This window comes from Miniopterus natalensis, chromosome 9 (genome assembly GCF_054644295.1).
Source record: "Miniopterus natalensis isolate mMinNat1 chromosome 9, mMinNat1.hap1, whole genome shotgun sequence".
NCBI lineage: Eukaryota > Metazoa > Chordata > Mammalia > Chiroptera > Miniopteridae > Miniopterus > Miniopterus natalensis.
Genome location: NC_142089.1, coordinates 82825295 through 82842648, shown reverse-complemented (window position 1 = coordinate 82842648; position 17354 = coordinate 82825295).

Genomic DNA, 17354 nt, shown 5'->3' with positions numbered 1-17354 from the left:
CTCAACCAGATGCCAAAAATAAAAACAAACAAAAAACACCCAACTAGCCAGTGCATGCCTTGTACAGAGTTCTGTAACCAGACCAGAAGTCCTTCATGGGGTGGTGGGAGGGAGCAGAGATTAACCAAAGAACTCATATGCATATATGCATAACCCATGGACACAGGCAATAGTGCGGTGAAGGCCTGGGGGGTGGGAGCAGGTGGAGGGTGGTCACTGGGGGAAAGTAGAGGGGGGACATCTGTAATACTTTCAACAACAAAGATAAATTTTAAAAAATAAAATAAATATAAAGATGCTTTTATTGCATGTGTTCTAATGGGGGAAGGGGGTAGAAATGTCTTCCAAAATTTGCTTGGGAGAAAGCCAATATTTTGGCATGCTTCAGAATAAGGGGAAGAACCCTCACATGTTTGGAGAGAAGGAAATGCAAAATATACTACATGGAAAAAAGCAGCCCATGACTTCTACGTGTTCTCTAGAAAGAAGCACCTCACGGGAGATGTCACAGATTTCAAATACATTCTGCACCATAAATATCTCTGAGTTTTGTGGGATCTAAATTTTTTCTTTAGTTTTTATCCAAGTGATACTAATGCATGGCTTAAAAAAGAAATAATGCTAAAAGGATTATTTTAACCAAATCAAACAAAAGTAAGCAGTTGCCAATTTTATTGCTGTTTTTTCTAGAGGCAACTTTCAATCCTTTCAGATATTTCTTCTCATAGTTACCTTATTTTTCCAGTAGCTTTTATATTGCTATTGTGATTAATCAATTTTACTTTATCTATTGGCTTCTCCTGGTAGATGAAGGTTTCATCTTTCCCTACAATTGAATAAAATGTGTGGCTAACTCATGAAAAAGAGGTTATTATGGAGGTTGCTAGTATTTAAGTCAGATAAAAAAATGCAAGAAATTAAATTATACACCAATCTTAATTATAAATATAGTGGCAAAAGTCCCAAATAAAATATTAGCAAATTGAATCCAGCAGTTTACAAATATATACATATGAACTGATGAAGTAGGCTTCATTCAGATAGTTCAGCACTAGAATCTCTGCCTGTGTAATTTACCACATTAACAACATCTCGATGTCCACACATGAAACTCAAAAAAATTAACAAACTAGACCTAGAAGGGAACTTCCTTCAGTTGATAAAAGGTATTTTTGCAAAACCTATAGCAAATGTCATATGTAATAGTACACTTTTATGTCCTTTAGTTTTTTCTAAAATGGAATTATGGGTAATTTTAGCCTGTACCTAGTGGCCTCCAAGCTGCGTGGACGTAAACAGGATCCCATGGGCACTTGGTAGATGAAGGGAAGATAGGAGGGGAAGCTTTGACCTTCTTTCTCTTTCAAAAGATGTCCATAGAGAAAAAGTGCCATTGAAAAGTCAGAGAAAAAGAAAAATCAGAGGTCTGCCCAGAAATGAAAATATTCTAAACAAATCTGGATTGTCGCTCCTTCCGCAGGACACTGAGGGCAGCAGGGGAAGAGTGCTGTGTAGAAGCAAGTAGGGAGCGTTGCAGCCCCACACTGCAGCTTTCTCAAGGAGACATGTATCTGTATTTATCTATGTCTGTATCATCTATTTGTAGCTATGCCCAGCTCTATAGAGATAGAGAGAGAGATGTAGAGATAGAGATAGATACGTTTTTTGCAAGCACAGTGAATGTGGCTTTCTACACTGCATCTTAGAAGACTGGTCCAAGTAAGGTGAGGCCTGTTTCAGTCATTATTCATGTGGACATTCAAGTAAACTCCGGTGCTCGGTCAGTGCCTCCTCTTGCTTTTGATACTGTTGTCAACGAAGATTAGTGGTTTCTAAACATTGCCCTGATCTTCTTGATTTGCTAAAAATGGATGGCTCAGATTGTGGCAGAGGGACAATAGGGGGACTGATTACCTCAAGATCTTTATTTTCTCCCAACTGGGAGTGATTAGCCACAACCAGATCTGCGGTTTGCTGAGCCTTTGTCTGGGGCTCGATGACAGCACAACTGACACTGTCACAGCCAGCACGAGCCCCAGGGACCAGCATGCTGGGGGCCAACTGGATTTAGAGAAGAAAACCTATTCCTGGGGTTACTTTTAAGATGGTTCATGTAGGATTCATGGATAATGAGATCAGTAGAGGGAAGATTACCCAGAAATACCAACTTCTTGGCAATTCAGATGGGTGGAGAAAGATTGCCCAGTAAATTCAGGAAATTAAATTCTGTGTTCTGTTCTATTCCATTGAACTGTGTATCTGTGCCTTTGCTTATCTCACAGCATCTTATAGTACCGCAGTTATATAGCAAGTCTTAAAACTCGTCAATAAGAATCCTCCAGTCTTCTTTTTTGAGAACTGGTTAGATATACTAGTCCTTCTGGCTTGCCTTATAAATTTTATCTGTGTAAAGAAATCCTTCTTGGGTTTTTATTAGAGTTGCATTAAATTTATAGATCAATTTGGAGAGACTTGGCTACTGAGCTTTCCAAGCCATGAACATTGTGAGCCTCTCCATTTTCACAGGTCTCCTTTGATTTCTTTCCTCACAATTTGTAGTTTTTAGCATACAGATCCTGCACATGTTAGCTTTATACCCAAGTATTTATTATTTATTTATTTATTTGTTTGTTTACTTATTTTGGAGCTATTTATTGTCAATGGTGTTTAAAAAATTGGTTTCTAATTGTTCATTGCCAACATATAGAAATATAATTTATTTTTGTCTGTTGTCCTGTATCTTTCCATTTTCCACACTCATGTATTAGTTGTACAAACTTTGGGGTAGATTCCTTGCAGTTTCTATGGAGACATCATGTTTCCCAAGACCACTATTGGGACTGTTTCATTTCTTCCTTTTCAATAGATATGTCTTTTCCTCCTTTTTCTTGCCTTATAGCTTCAACTAGAACTTCCATTGTGATGTTGCTTGTGTAGAACTGGTGTTATTTCTGTTTTAAGCACTGGGCATTAGTTGTCAGTACAGTCTTCTGGTCCTGGAGTGCTGTGTTTGGGGGGGGGGGGGGGTTGGCAGGTTTTAAACTACAATTTACCCCACACCTGCCCCCTGCCCCAGGCAAAAACAAACAAAGAAAAAAACTACAATCTATTTAATAGATATAGATAGAACTATTCAGGAGTGCCTGTTCTTGGGTGAGTATTGATAACATGGGGCCCTCAAGGCCTTGGTCATTTCTAAGTGGTCAAATTTTCATGTATAGTTTTGTATTCTCTCATTACGCTTTTACTGTCTATAGAGTTTATAGCGATTTCCTCTCTTTCATTCTTATATTGTGTCTTCTCTCTTTTTTATTTATGTCTGTCTAGCAGTTCACCAGATTTGATTGATCTATTTGAGGAACTACCTTTTGGTTTTATTTATTTTCTGAACTGTTTTTCTGTTTTTCATTTCACTGGTTTCTGCTCTTTATTTTTTCCTTTTTTCTATTTGCTTTGGGTTATTTTGCCCTTTTTCTAGCTTCTTACAGGAAAAGCTTACATTATGGGCTAAAGTCATTCTTCTAAGATGACTAATAGATTTATCTATTTATTCTCCCACCCTTTCCCATGTACAGGCTGAGCCCATACCTGCCACCACATTTTTTTGTTTTGTTTTTTATCTATATTGTTGAAAGTATTACAGGTGTCCCCTTTTTCCCCCATTGATCCCTCATAGAAGCATGAAATAGGCTGAGGGATCTCAGAGGGAAGGGGGCGTAGGGGGTGGTGGGGAGAGATTAATTAAAGAAACTTTATGCTTATATGCATAACCTCTGGACACAGACATTGGTATGGGGACGGCCTGGGGATGGGGTAGATGCAGGGAAGACTAGCATTTAAACCTACAAATTTCTCTCTACACTATGTTAACTGGATCTCTCAAATTTTGATATGTTGTGATTTCATTTTCATTCAATTCAAAATGTTTTCTAATTTCCCTTGAGTGTTCTTCTTTGATTCATTGGTTATTTATTTAGACGTGGTTTTTTAGATTGTTGAGTATTTTAAGATATTCCAGTCATTTTTGTTATTGATCTCTAGTTTAATTTCACTGTGATTAGAGAACATGCTTTGTATGATTTTTATTCTTTTAAATTTGTAAGGATTGTCCTATAATCCTATGACCCAGAATATGGTCAATATTAGTGCATGTTCCACGTGTACTTGAAAAAAATGTGTGTTCTTTTGTGGATTGGGCTGCTCTACAAATGTCAGTAGAGCAGTTGGTTCAGTTCTATATCTTGCTGATTTTCTGTATACTTGTGTTATCAATTACTAAAATAAGTATTGGAGCTCCCAGTTATAATTGTCAGTTTTTCCATTTTACCCTTCTGTTCTATCCATTTCTGCTTCATGTATTTTGAAGCTCTGGTGTTAAGTACATATGCATTTAGGGTTGTCACAACTTCTTGGTGGATTGACCTTTATCATATCTCCCTTTTATCTCCAATCATTTTCCTTTTGATTAGTGTTTACATGGCATATGGTTCTCATCTGTTTACTTTAACCTTCTTATACCAATGTACTTAAAGTGGGTTTCTTGTGGACAGTACATAATTGGGTCTTGTTTTTTTTTAATATGACAATCCTTGTATTTTTATCAGTGTGTTCAGAACCATTTACATTTATTGTTTACATGTTAGGATTTAGATCTACCTTTTTATTATATATATTTCTGTTTTTCGTCCTATTTTTATGTTTTTGTTTCACCTTTACTGCCTTCTTTTGAATTATTTGATTTTTTTTTTAGTATTTAATTTATCTACTGATTTATTAGATAAATAGGTTTTTGCTGTTTTTTTGTGGATTTTTAGTGGTTGCTCTGGGGATTACAACATATATTCTTAATTTTTCAGTTGACTTAATGTTTTACTACTTTAAGAATAATGTAAAAACCTACCTACCATATAAGTCCCTTTACTCTTCCTTACATATTGTAATTACTGTATGTGTTACAGCTACATGTATTGAAAACCGCATTGGACAATGTTATAATTTTTGCTTTCAAGCATGACACACAGTTTACAGAACTCATGAAAAAGAGTCAATTGATTATATTTACCTAGATATTTACCATTTCCATTTCTCTACCTTCATTCCTAAAGTTACAAGTTTCTCTCTAGTATCATTTCTCTTCCATCTAAAGAACATCATTCTCGGTTTGAAGTGACCAATTTGTCACCTACATTTCAAACCAAGTCAGTCTACCTTCTCTTTACAATGTCAATCTGTGATGGAGATAGGATGTTTACTCTTCAGTGTGTTGAAGGTTATTTCAAGGACCGCAGAAAGCAAATGAGAGAGCACCACACAGAGCTTCCCTCTGTCGCTGGCTTCAATGCGGTCTCAGTGGACACAGCCTCTTTGGCACATACTGGACACCTGCAACACAGCTGGCAGTCAGTGATGTCAATGGTCAGCATACCAGCAATAGCCTGGCTTGGGGCTTCCCCATGCATCTCCTCAAGACATGCACACATTGCCATTCTGACACAGGAAAGATCGTTCTCACTGTTCATAACGTGTAATTTGTGAGTCTACTAACATATAGCCATGCTTTCTTTGTAGCCCAAGTTAACTAGCTGGGGTCTTTGCCAAGTCCATGGAATAACTGTGCCAAAGGTTAGGACTGGGTCTTGTGTCTAATTGATGACACAGCTCGTCCTACCTGGCAGGACTTACCATGAATGCCATGAAGAATGTTAAGATCCCAGTGGTGGTTGAAACAGAAGAGGTGAAATCTGCTCTACTTTCTCTCTTTCCAAGATTCCTATCAGACTCCTATCCACAGGGGCTGCATCCGAGAACTAATAGCAAGTGAATGTTTCCAGAGGGTCTTCAGAAAACTGTGTTTTGCAGTAATGTACTAATTTTCTGTACAAGGGTTGCCAAGACCAAGTGGCAGGATAAATTGACTGGATAGGGGTGTATGGCTTAAAAGTATGACTAAGTTATATGTGTTTTTTCATTTCTCCTGCTCGAGAGCCTTGCATATTGTATATGCTCAATAAATGTTTGATAAATGAATGAATATACTGTTGAAGGCGGCAGGAACGGCACCAGGTGTTAGACCCATGAGGTCAGACAAGACCTGTGTTCAGCAACCTTCATACTTGAGTTCTGGCTAGGAAAGAATTCAGAGCCAAGACTCAGACTCTAAGAGAAAGTTTATTTGGAAAATCACAGAGGTAGATGAAGTAATTTGTAGAAGAAATGGGCTCAGGAAACAAGTTATAGAGGCAAAGGAATGTGGTAGGCAGTTAGACAGACATGAGCAGAGCAAGGATGGTGAGCTAGGTACAGAAGGTCACCAGGCCCAGCCGGGCGTGGCTCAGTGGTTGAGCATCCACCTAGGATCCAGGCGATCAGGGTTTGATTCCCAGTCAGGGCACATGCCCAGGTTGCGGGCTCGATCAATGACTTTCTCATCATTGATGTTTCTCTCTCTCTCTCTCCCTCTCCTTTCCTCTCTCTGAAATCAATAAAGATATATTTTTTAAAAAAAGGTCACCAGGGTGTAAAGCCCTAGGTGCCTAGCAAAGGACAACTGTAGGGTGGGACCTCACCCCCAGGGTGACCTTTCCTCCCCTAGCACATCACTGGTCATGTGGTTTGGACCCCTTGAGCTTTCCTCCCTAGAGATAACATCTAGGCCTTCAGCTCTAAGCCCAGAAAAGCAGCAAAACCAGCCATAGCTGACCTCAGGACCAGCTGCATTGAGTAATGACCCCTTGCCCTAGCACTAACCAATCAATCAGTGGAGACTACAACCCTGGAAGGACACACCTGGAAAGTTGCTGAATATTCTATTGAGATCTTCCCCTGGAACCTCCCCTAAAATCTCCACCCTTAAAGCCATTAAGATGGAAGACCCCGGGCCCTCTGCCTTCCCCATCCCATTCCCATCCCCCAGGCACGTTACCTTTAGCTTTCTCAGTCCCAAGCACCAAGGGCCCTTCCTTTGCCTCTTTAACTTGTTTCCTAAGACCTTTTGGGAATTACTTCTTCCACTTCTGTGATTTTATAAATAAATGTTCTTTTACAGTTTGGGTCTTGGCACTGAATTCTTTCCTAGCCAGAACTCAAGTACGGAGGTTGCTGAACCCAGGTTTGAGGTTTGGTCTGACCCCCCTGTCTAACACCTGGTCCTGGTCCTGCAGTCTACAATAGGAAGGGCCCTTGGAGCTTGGGAGTGAGGGAGGTAAAGGTGAGGAGCCTGGGGGGAGGGGAAGGGGAAGGGGAAGGGGGAGGGGGAGGGGGAGGGGGAGGAAAAAAAGGGAAAGGGAAAGGGAAAGGGAAAGGGAAAGGGAAAGGGAAAGGGAAAGGGAAAGGGAAAGGGAAAGGGAAAGGGAAAGGGAAAGGGAAAGGGAAAGGGAAAGGGTGTGCTCCTAGGAGGGAGAGCACACTGGGTCCTCCCTTCTAAGGTTTTAGGGGTGGAGATTTTTAAGGGAGGTCCCAGGGGAAGATCTCAGTGGAGTATTCAGCAGCTTTCCAGGTGTGTCCTTTCAGGGTCTGGGTCTCCACTGATTGATTGGTGGGAGCCAGAGCAGGGGGCCATTATCTAATGCAACTGGTCCTGAGGTCAGCCATGGTGTTGCTTGTCTGGTTTGGCTGCTTTTCTGTGCCTGGAGCTGACATACAACTGAAGCTTAGATGTTATCTCTAGGGAGGAAAACTCAGGGGTCCAAATCACATGATGAGCTATGTGCTAGGGGAGGAAAGGTCACCCTGGAGTGAGGTCCCACCCTACAGTTTTCCTTTGCTAGGCACCTAGGGCTTTCCACCCTGGTGACCTGTACCTGGTGGCCCATCATACTTGCTCTGCTCGTGTCTGTCTAGCTGCTCACTACAGAACAGATATCACATTGTTTGATAGTATGACTCTGAGACACTACTGATATTAGCAACACAAGGTGTTCCAGTGAAAGTATTCAAGTTCTACATGTTCATTTTCAATTCTCTGTTTAGACTGAAGATGTAAAAGGTCACTCTCTACAAACCCCTCAAGCTCTGAAACCCTGCAGCTGGAAGTGTGGCAGCTAAAGATACAGAATGCCAGCGTGGAAACCGTGGTCCCTGAGGCCTGATTCTCACCACGGCCTCTCAATCTGTGTGGCTTCAGGGCACTCATATAACTTCTCTAAGCTTCAGTTTTCTCATTTAAAAATTACAAACTGAATTGTCTGATGCTTTTGAATTCTACAGGTCTAGGATTCAATCAAGAGAACTTTCTCATAATTCATCTAAGTTGATCCAAGACAGGATCACGGGAGTCTAGGCTTCTTTGTTTGCATAATTCCTCCTTGCTGCTTGTTATCTGGAGCTCCAAACTCCAGTTCCTGGCAGTAGGGTTGGAGAAGACGTAACCTCACCCAAAGGTATTAGCTCATAGGATCTTATCAGATGTTGACTGGTCATAGCAGGGCTTATGTGTTATCAAGTTAGTCCAAAAGCAAATTCAAATGGCTGGGGAGGGATTGGAATAGGTACTAGAAACTCCTGTTTGGTGGCAGAGGAGTTGGGGTAACTCTACCCTTCAAAGCCAGAACGCGGCCGACAGCTACTTCTCATACTTTTCAAGCAATTCTGAACACCTTAAGTAGGCGCTGCTCTAGGACAGTGAGCATAAGAAACTTGTCTCTTACATTTACCTAACGCTTGTGGAATTTTTTCCATTCTTGATTTACTGGCTGGGGAAGTTCTGTTTCTCTTCACTCACAGTTCTCTGGGAAGCCCTTCCCTCTACTCACGCCAGCCCTCCAACCCCATTCCATGAACTGCTTTGAGACGGTGGAGTGTCTAGATCTCACAGCAACCTCCTTCCTTTCACCCTTCCCACACATGACAGGCACTAGCTTCTGCCAGATGCTTCATCAGCATTCAGCAGCCAAGGCCAAGAGGGATGCATTTCACCATCAAAGTTTCCACAGATTATTCAACTGAAGTTCTCTCTGATTTGTACTAATTTAATTATTTATTTTTAAATAAAAATATTTTTATACTGCATGAATTTTGTAAAAACTTTACATAAAATAATCTCTATCCAATCCTACACCTAAGAGATAACCATTATTAATAGTTGGCATTTATTTCCAGACTTTAAATGCATATGTACCTATGTATTTTAATATAAATGGGATCATTCTGCACACTGATAACCTCAAACAATATTCCACATTCTTTCCATGCTAACACTTAAAGGCCTTTCAGATCCTTTTTAATGGCCCCAACATATTTCAATATAGGAATGTATCATAACATATTTGACCAATTTTCTATTGTTGCCAGTGGAAGTGGGGTTCTTGAGGTGTCTCGAAGAAAAGCATTTCCAGGGACCTGCAAGGGAGGATGAGATCTGGCAGCAATATTTATTTGGGAAGCAAAATCAAAGGAGTTTCCCTCCAATTTCACATCTCTGTCCATCCCACCATGGAAAATCAGGGCCAGAAATAGAGTCAATGTCCAGAGATTCTGTGCCATATTAAAGCTTAGTTCAGTCCAGCATTCTGCTAGCTTAGCTTGTGCTCCTGGCTGAAATCTGTTGCTTTGCTGCTGTACCCAGGTTCCCGCCTGGAGTGTGGAGTCCATGCAGCTGCTGCTAAGGCCATGTGGCTATAGAGTGAGAATTCGCAAACACACAGGGCAAGTGCAGGTAACCCAGAGAGAGAGCGGGAGTGGGGGCGGGGGGAGGGCTGACTCAAAATGGCTTAAATAGAAGATTTAATCACTCACTTATCTGGAAAGACCAGAGGTCATGTGGGCGTAGGAGATGGCCTGATTCAGAAGCCCAGTCATCTTACCATCTTTCCTTTCTGTTTTAAGCTGACACTCATTAGGGTCAAAAGAGGAGCCTAGCAATTTCCAGAAGCCACAGCGGCCCCATTCCTGTCCAGGGTAGAGGGAGCGTGTTCCCCTGACTGCTCTCAGAAGAGTGAGGGAGCTTCTTCCCAGGCCTCATAACAAACGTTCCCTTGCCTTTTCCAATCACAGTGTCCAGGAAATGATATATGGGCTCTTTAGAGTCACTCAGTCAGAGCCCAGGGCATGGGGGCATCGTGAAGCTGGGATAGCTGGGGAAAGGCAAATATCCATCCAAACAAAAACTGGGACTGTGTGACTAAGAGGGAGACAAAAGCCAAGCCCTCAGATTAGCAAATGCCCACCACACACACATTGCCCTGCTGATGCGGACAGGAACCCTGTGAGGCTGGGAGTCACTCACGTCCTTATGTTATAGATGGAGACACTAAAGGTTAGAGAGTTATGTGATTTGCCTTGACCTGGTAAGTGGCAAAGCTCAAATCTAGCTCTTAGGACTCTAAATGTTCTGCTCCTCCCAGCACTGTAAATTACCTCTCCATTGGCTTAAACCCACTGTTTGGCATGCAGAGCTGCATCAGTTCCACACACTTGTTTTTAAAAATTAAAGGATCAAAAGAGGATATTAGCTATTGACCATATTGATTCTCCTAATGGGGGCAGAACATTACATGCGGTTCCATCATGGTTGCTTTAAAAGAACTAGAAGTGAAGGCCTTGCTCTAGCTTGGCCTGGGTTTTCCCAAAGAAGGGCATGGTACCGAAGCCTGTGTGTGGGTACCTTCTTTGGGAACGTGGTCACGAGGAGCAGGAAGGCATGTCGGGTGAGGAGGGAGGCTGAGGAGGAAAGTCAGCACATCTTTATAGGTGACTGTTTGACCCCACAGTTACTTTTGGAAGCTTTATGAAATGTGTCCCCGTGGGGTAGGGAGAAAAGGGGAAGCATTTACCCTAGAGCGCGCGTCCTCAGTGGCCACGGTTGCCCCGTTCCTCGGCGAGTGCCCAGTGGCCTGGTTGGACATGCCAGCCATTTCCTGCGTCAGAGAAGCTGGGGCATGAGAAGGGGCTCTGGGAGGCGCCCCAGCATGCAGCTGGTGGAACAGCTGCCCCGCAGCAGTGGTCTGGAGGAGATGGGAACAGGACTCTAAATGGGGCGCTACAAGTCCGCAACACCTAACTCATTAAAACCTAATAATACAAAACTTGAGTTAAGAAAGTGATACACAAACAAGCCTAAATTCCCATTTCCCCGGTGGACGTCGGATAAGCCCACGCCTGGGCTATGACACCGGCGCCCTGAGCAAAGTCCGTGTCTTTTCACCTCATTCAGCCACTTCAGTAATCTTACTAAAACACAATAAAAATCGCCATCTGATCATTGTTTTACAGAAAGGGCCATTACTTCACTGCTTGCAGGGTTAGGGACGAATCCCTTGGCTTCACAGCCACCGCTCTTACAGCTGGTTCCACTGCCACTGAACAGCTGTGCCCCCCACAACTGCCCCAGCTGGACTCAAGCCCGTCCAATTCCCTTACCTTATTTTTTTTAATGTATTTTTTAATCCTCACCTGAGGATATTTTTTCCATTGCTTTTCAGAGAGAGTGGAAGAGAGAGGGAGAGAGAAAGACATGGATGGGAAAGAGACACATTGATTGGTTGCCTCCTGCACAACCCCCAACCAGGGAGGATTGGAGCCTGCCACCGAGGTCCGTGCCCTGGGCCGGAATCAAACCCGGGACCCTTTAGTCCGAGGGCCAACGCTCTAACCATTGAGCCTAACCAGCCAGGGCTAATTCCCTTGCTTTTTGATAAATGACCTAAGAATATTCCTTCTCTGTTTCTTCGCTAACATTATTCCCTCTGACCGGAATATGCAACATATTTACCAGCCACTAAGGCTGGCGCCGGCCCATCAGCGGAGCCGCGTCAGGCAGGACTGAGGGCTCGGCGGCTGCGGAGACTGAGGCCGGCTGAACAGCCGCTGGGCCTGCCCTCAGGCCCCCACCTCTCCTTCACCCTCCACGTTTCCCTGGGCTGCTCTTTCTCACGCCGTTTTTTTACTTCTTTAGGGTTAATTACTGCTCTGTGTCCTGAATATTCTTAAAGATATTCATAAGACGATATGAGTCTAAATTGCCTGCACTTTTCGGCAGCACATTCTTTATTTCCTCTTTCTGTGGTAAAAATTTCATGTTTCCGTGTACTAGCTATACAATTTCAGGAGATTTCAAGGTTCCTTGGAATGTTCTCTGAATTGCCTTTAGATGTATCCCTGGAAGCTGTTCCAACACCAGGTGGGCCAACAATATTTTAACCTGTGTGGTGCTTTCAAAACATGGCCCCCCAATTCTTTGACACTCCCCAAGTTGAGAGATGGAGGTCTGTGTCTCTTTCCCTTGAACCTGGGAGGACTTGTGGCTAGGTTGTGGCCAACAGAAAACTAGATCAGAAAAAAACAATGTAGCTACTGCTTCGTTCTCTGGGCTTCTTGCCTTTGAGCCCTGACAAACCTTACAAGAATTTCAAATCCTCTGTGGCTGCCACCCTTTCAGAAAGCCTAGGCCACATTTAAGTGCTATGGTCCATGGCCCAGCTGACAGGCAGCACCCGCCACCAGACGTAATTGCCGCCCCAGCTATAGCATCACTGACACTGTGGAGCAGAGACAAGCTGTGCTCTGTCCAAATTTCTGCTCCACGGAAGCCATGAGCATAATAACATGGTTGTTTTATGCCACTAAGTTTTAGAGCAACAGTTACAGAGCAGTAGTGAGCAAAACAACTATGGGCAAAAGTCACTCCTAATATTGTGGGGTCCCAGGCTTGAACACACGTGGAGGCCTATGTACCACATTTCTAAATATTTAAAGATTATAAGTTAACTATTATAAGTCATGCTAATAAACTATTAAAGAAATATGTTCTCCCTTCCTTCCTTGAAAAATACGCCTTCATAATGACTGGGATTGGATTTAGAATTCCCAATGGTGGGGAGACCTTCCCCTTCTTTGCCCTCCCCAGGCACCATCCAGCACCCTGAGGGCCTCACACGGTTCATGCCCAGGTTTGAGCCATACTCTGTGAAAACAGCCGCCGGCCATTCTCGGGCCTAGGGGTACACACCCAGCAGTGGAGTTTGTCATCCACAAGAAGGTAGATTCAGATGAGAGGCCCAAGGCCCCAGGTCTTGGGCTGGAAATTGCTTGTGCCCTGGGGTGGGTCCAACAACTTGGTCCTGCAGATTTCTAGCCCTGTGCCAGTCACTGGTCAGGGGGCAGTCCTACTGTGTGCTAACCCCAAACATAAATCCTCTCAACTCAAACTAAATGTATCTTCAACTCAACTTTCCTTTTACAGTTTCCCAAGAATATTCTTGGCCAGTTCAGTGCCACCTGAGGTGAGGGGAAGTGTGACTAAAGGGAAGTCAGAATTCAAAGAGGCAGCAGTCCCGGTCAGTGTGGCTGACGTGTCTGACTTTGGACAACACTGCAGCTGTAGGTGGCCCCAGGGAGGGGCTCCGCCGGAAGGGCCAAGGAGCTATAGCCACCGTCAGCTTTGTGGAAATTCACCTCTATTTCCATTTCTGGTTCACTCCTCCCCTCTTTTCTCTCTTTAATGTGTTATCTGTTTCTTTTTATTTTTTTTCAATTGCTGTTTACATGAATATGTGCAGTTTAACCTACTAGGTTTGTGGTGATATTGCTGTATGAGGCAATAACTAATACAACTAGATCATACAAATACAAAAAAATTTACATTCTCACTATCCAGAGATCATCATTGGTTACAGCTTTGTGCATATCTTTCTGGTTAAAATTAATACATTGACATTGAAAAATCATAATTAAGCAGAAGTAAATAGGTCAAAAAAGTAAATTCGCTTTTTTTCTTTACCTTGCCCTACTCTCCCACTCCTCTGGGAAAACCGCTTTTAACAATGTGCCTCTCTTTCTTTCTCTCTCCGCCTCTCTCTCTCCCTCGCCCTCCCTCTCTCTCATTATAGGATTATATATTATACACTTATGTATAATAAAACTGAACATATGTACACACATACATAGAATACACACATGTAGCCCGGCCGGGTGTGGCTCAGAGGTTGAGCGTTGACCTAGGATCCAGGCTATCGGGGTTTGATTCCCGGTAAGGGCACATGCCCGGGTTGCGGGCTCCATTCCCAGTCGGGGGCGTGCAGGAGGCAGCCGATCAATGACCCTCTCATCATTGATGTTTCTATCTCTCTCTCTCCCTCTCCTTTCCTCTCTCTGAAATCAATAAAGATGTATTTTTTTAAAAAAAGAATACACACATGTAGAAGTACACTTTACATATTTTTAAATAGAAACACACATGCACAGCTTTCTCACAAAGACTGTTTAATATTATGTTTTTCTGTACCAGTTGCTCAAACCAAAAAAGTGGGAGTCACCTTTGTTTTTCTCTTTCCCTTTCCCCCCACATCCAAGTCACCCCCTCCTGAGAGACACGCTGGGCACAACGAGACGTTCATGAGATATGGCCTCTGTGATCCAGGAAGGAGTTTCAGCTGGAGCAGAGGCCGCAGAGGTCAAAGTTCATGGCTCACGGGCTGCGTTTGACCTGCAAATGTGTTTTTATTTGGCCTTTGCAGTGTTTACAATTTTTTTCAGAATAAGTGGCTAGCATTTAAAAGCTGGGATATTTCAAATTTAAATCTAGATTTATTGCTTTTCCTAGAAATTACAAAGATTTGGAAAACTGGGCCTGCGTTCCCACAGGGCAACAAGCGGCTGCTCCTTAGATAGGACACAGGCTCTCCGAGTCCCCATGGCCTCATAGCCCTCAGACCCTCCACTTCCTGGGGGCCCTGGGGGCGCCACACATGAGACACAGACACAGACCCTGCAGGACAAGACAGCTAGTGCCGACGGACGGTGCCCATGCAGATGGCAAAGGGCCTCGCATTTGTTGAATAAGTGATGGGGAAAATGCCAGGAGGACAGAGAGCGAGGCAATAATCTTAGCTGCCCAGCAGCTTCTCTACAGAGCAAATCTAGTGGAGCTTTCTATTTCTATTAGTTATTTTATATCATAATACTGACTTTGTTTACTAATAACAGACTAATTTCGTTGGACCTGTAAAGAGAAGGAAGTTTGTAGAACTTCTCAAAGAAGCGGGCAAATGAGAAAGCAAAGGCGGAACTGCAGCCCCATCAGTGAGTTACCACAATTTGTCATGAAGCCCAAGTTTATTAAACGATCTTTTAAAAAATTTAAACATAGGAATTTGAAAAGTCACCTGCTCATCTTATGCAGACCTTTAAAAAATATACACAGCAGCCCTGTGTGGCCCACCCCACTGAGAGCTGTCCATGCACCAAAAGGTGTGGGCTTGACTCCCGCTCGGGGCACATGCCCAGGACGTCGGCTGGGTCCCCAGGAGGGTGCACACAGGAGGGAGCCACGGGTGTTTCTCTCCCTCTCTCCCTTCCTCTCTCTAAACATCAATGGAAACATACCCTCGGGGGAGGATAAGGAAAAAATAAACACAACAGCATGTTGGTTCCTCAAAACCTTAAGCAGAGAACCACCATGTGATCTAGCAATTCCACTTCCGGCTGTATTCCCAAAAGAACTGAAAACAGACTCTTAAAAGAGACAGTTGTACACCATGCGCACAGCAGCCAAAATGTGGAAACAACCCACGTGTCCATCCACAGACACCTGCATAAAACCAAACAGAACAATATTCAGCCTTAAAAATGAAGGAAACCCTGACACGCCCAAACATGGTGAACTGGAGCATGTTATTGCAAGTGAACTAAGCCCATCACAAAGCACGAACACTGGATGATCCCACTTACACGCGGCGAGGTACCCAGAGCAGTCGAATTCACAGAGACAGAAAGGAGAGCGGCGGCTGCCGGGGGTGGGGGCTGGTGTTTAATGGGGACAGAGTTTCGGTTCGGGAAGAGCAAGCAGCTCTGGAAACAGACGGTGGTGATGTGCTCAATGCCACAGAACTGTGTCTGAAAACAGTTAAGATGGTAAATTGAATGCTATGTGTATTTACATGCAATTAAAAGGTAAACACAAAAGATATACTTGTGATCTACAGCTTCTCACTTAATGTCAACATTAAATTCAGCTTCTTTGCCCCAGAGGATGTGGAACAGCCATCAGAGGTGAGGAGATGAGAGGAGGAACACAGGGTTCATGTGGCTGACAGGCCAGACGAGGGGCCTCCTCAACCCTAAGCCTCCTGGCCAGTAAACACCTCCCCTGCTTAGACACATGCGAGAGAATCAGAATTCAATTGTCACAACCGTTTTCAGAATAACTATTATCCAAAGAAGATGTGAGGAAGTCAATTACATATGGACAAGCCTGGCCTGACCAACATTTTTGGAAAGTAGTTGGCATTACCTGGTCAGTGTCTTCATAGCCCAGAGGACCAGCCTGTGGGATCGTAGCCAGGGATGAAAGGTCTCATCTGCTCTTCTCACCCAGCACCTGCAACGGCAGAGGTTCATCACAGAGCCAGCCAGAGCCACAGAGCCCCCTGGAATGCAGAGGCTCCTGCAGTGTTAAAGAGGAACACTATTTGCACACATGCATATTTACACTGCATATGGGCTAAGTTGTACATTTCCATACCACATCACTGTGGCTCTGGTGAACATAAATGTCAAATCTCATAATGCCAAATATAATTGTACTAAAATATGCATGGAATTTCTGAAATATGTATGTGCATTTTAAAAGCTAATATTCTTAGCCCTGACCAGGTAGCTCAGTTGGTTAGAGCATTGTCCTGATGTGCCAAGGTTGTGGGTTTGATTCCTTGTCAGGCACATACAAGAATCAACCAATAAATGAATAAATGGAACAACAAAAACTGATGTTTTTCTCTCTCTCTCTTCTCTCTCTCTCAAACCAGTAAATAAAAAAATTTTAAAAACTAATACTATTTATAATACTATACTCATATCACATGGCACACATACACAGTGTTCAGAATCCTCACCATTAACCCAGACTTTGACATTTACTAGCCATGTGACCTTAGCAAGGCACCTTCTAGTGCCTTGGTTTTTTCATCTGTAGAATGGCAACAACAATTATATTTACCTCAGAGGGTTGTGAAGATGATATGAACTGTGCATGTGAGCCCTGAGAGCCAGGCCTGTTGTCCAGTAAGTGCTCAATACATCTCACACCCTGTGTTGGTGAGCAAGTAAGCCTACCCTCCAGGTAGCTGAGTATCCAGATAACTCTCTCCTCTGACCCACCTCACACTTACAAGTCGTCGATGTTTTAGTTTCAAACTCATGTATCTAAATTCTTGGTTAGACTTTCCCTTTCCAATCAACACTTTTACTCAAGGTCGGGGAAGTTGAGGTGCAGAGAGAGGTGCACAGGGGAGAAATGTCACTGGGGAGGATTACAAACATGGTCATAGAGCGCACATGTCCATAACCATCTGAAACCCTCAGCTGGACTACTTTACAAATGCCCTCTCTATGGTGCACATTGTCCATGAGTGCCAGCGGTG